The following is a 2,853-nucleotide window of genomic DNA, read 5'->3' on the forward strand; positions in this document are numbered from 1 at the left end:
GCAGTCTGGCCTGGGGCTGGGATCTCTTGCTCCCAGGGTATCCCTTCCAACTTTTATCCACCACACATGAAGGCAGGACCATGTGCTCTGCTGTTGCTGTGCCACACCATCTCTCCTCCCAGTCTGGTGGAATGTGGCTTCTTTAAATCTTTGATTGTCAGGCTTCCATACAGGTCAATTTTCTGATGGTTCTGGGTGTTATTTGTTTTTGAGATCTGGTTTTTCTTCTTTCTAAGGTTGTGCAAGGAGGTGAAGAATGTCTTCCTACCCTCCATCTTGACTGGAAGTGTATGATTTTCTTACAAGCTAAGAAATTGTCATTCATTCAGACACTGGGATGTATTTTTTCTCTTCTTTTGCACTCGCTCTCATCCCTCAGCCAGGTTAATGCCACCTGCCTTTTGTATCTGTCTTTTCTTTGATTTCTCTTGGTAAGTCTATGTCCTTTCTGCCTTCTTCAGTTTTGAACAATTCCCTAGCACCATTCATCCAATGACAATTTTGGTGTGAAAAATATTCATTAGATTTCTTTACTCAATATTTGCACATTCTAAGGGTAAATGTTCATTGTATTAGGAAATATTTATTTGTGATTGTCTCAAATGATTTTCACCTACTGTGTCAGCTTCTGTTCTGGAGAATTTGGAGGAATTTTTGATAATCACCTTGGAAGATGGCAGTAATGTCTTTCTTGGAGAGAAGGCAGATAAATTTCCTGACTTATACAATAAATTTAATGCCTACCTTCAGCATAATATTTGGGCATGTGTAGTTAGAGGCCACATAAAAAGACTGGAGTTTATTAAGCTCTGTGCTCTTCGGCTGTGTTGCAAAGCTGCTGTGTGTGCAGCATCCACCTAGACCTTTGCATTGCCTTTTGGGGCATGTGGAAGCAGTGTGACCAGATGTGAACATGAAACTCTTGCTCCCTGTTGTCCATGAATAATAATGTCTTTGTCTCAGTCCCAGGAGTCTCATGTCTTGTTCAGCATCCTTGGAATTGGCAGTGTGACTTGTTTGTTTGTAATTAGAGAAAAATGTACATGCTTTGCATATTTTAGTCTTGGCAATGAGGATGGACAGTGTCTGAGCCCTCCATGAATAAACAGCCTGATTATTCACCTTGGCAGAGTAATGCTGATTTGGTGAAGTAAATGAAGCCCGTGTCATTCTGATAAGGCTGGTATAACACCCCTCCCCAGAGTGCCTGGTGAACAACAATTTCTATCTCGCATTTCTGGAGGCCAGAAGTCTGAGGTCAGGATGCAGCATGGTCAGGTGAGGGCCTTCTCCTGAATGAGAAATTTCTCCTTGTTATGTTTACAAGGCTCCAGCTCCTAATATCATCACCCCAGGTGGTGTTTTTCCATGTAGGATTTTTCAGGGAATACACAGACCATAGCAGCGTTCCTTGTGTAAAGGCAGCATCCTATTGTTCTACATCAGAATATAATAGAAATCATGTGTGACATGCCTATGTATCCCCATCCAATAAGTTTCAAAGGGGATAATTCTGGTCAGGAGAAGTCAGGGAGGCAAATGTTAGCAGGAAATCCTAGCCTATCTCTTGTCACCAGAAGCTAAATGAAGGTTTCGATCAAGTAGGACTAACTTCTGATATACACCATTTCCACTGTATTAATGACATGCTGTTTGTTAAAGGCCTCAGTCTCCAGAGCCCTGTGCAGGTGTCATTGCCTCTCTGCCACTGAAGGTGGCTGATACAACCTGACCATATTTGAAGACATCTTTACCAATGACAGTTGACTGGAATTCTGGGGCAGATATACTGAACTCAGTGAAGGAACATCTTTTGTTACTTTTTCACATTTTTGTTTGCTCATTTTGCAACAGTGCAAATATTAAGTACATATTGTTGACTACCCACAGTCCACACAGAGTCACAACTCCACACTTCAGCAACAACATGCTGACACTCCCTCAAGAAAACCACTTAAGAAAATGTATAACCAAAGGGAACCCCAGAGCACTGTTGGTGGGAATGCAGACTGGTGCGGCCACTATGGAAAACAGTATGGAATTTCTTCAAAAAAGTTAAAAATGGAACTGCCTTTTGACCCAGTGATTTAAGTGCTGGGACTATACCCTAAGAATCCTGAAACATCACTTCTTGGCCTTTTGGCTAAGATCAAGTGTAGTATTTGTTCTTATCAGAATCCGGAAACACCAATTCAAAAGAACATATGCGCTCCATGTTCCCAGCAGTGCTATTTACAATAGCTAAGGGCTGGAAACAGCCTAGGTGTCCATCAGTAGATGAGTGGTCCAAAAAAAACGGTGGTACATTTACACAATGGAATATTATGCAGCACAAAGAAGGAAATCCTACATTTATTTTGTGACAGCATGGATGGAGTTGGAGAATATTATGCTAAGTGAAATAAGCCAGTCAGTGAAAGACAAATACCATATGATCTTACTTATAAGAGGAATCTAATTAACAAAATAAACTAATGAGCAAAATAGGACCACAGACATGGAAATATGGAACAGACTGACAGTGGCCAGAGGGGAGGGAGAAAGGGGGAGAGGTGAAAAGAAGGGGAAGGGAATAGTCAAAGAACAAGTATGAATGACCCATGGACATGGACAACAGTGTGGGGACTGACTGTGAGAGTGGGGGTTGGCTAAGCAGAGGAGGGCAAAGAGGCAAAAATTGGGACAACTATAATAGAATGACAATAAAATAAGAAAAAAATGTATAACTGGCTCTGCCTTGTGCGGCTTAGTAGATTGAGTGTTGGCCTGCAAACCAAAAGGTCACTGGTTTGATTCCTAGTCAGGGTACAGGCCTGAGTTGAGGCCAGGTCTCCAGTTGGGGGAATGTGAGAA

General features: G+C 41.9%; 1 pseudogene; it reads left to right on the forward strand.

Annotated features, from left to right (window-relative positions):
* The first annotated feature begins 2,123 nt into the window (after window positions 1-2,123).
* On the forward strand, window positions 2,124-2,206 carry LOC119038468 (uncharacterized; annotated as a pseudogene).
* The last annotated feature ends 647 nt before the right edge of the window (window positions 2,207-2,853 follow it).

Source organism: Artibeus jamaicensis, unplaced genomic scaffold (assembly GCF_021234435.1).
Source record: "Artibeus jamaicensis isolate MK-2021 breed Jamaican fruit bat unplaced genomic scaffold, CSHL_Jam_final scaffold_804, whole genome shotgun sequence".
NCBI lineage: Eukaryota > Metazoa > Chordata > Mammalia > Chiroptera > Phyllostomidae > Artibeus > Artibeus jamaicensis.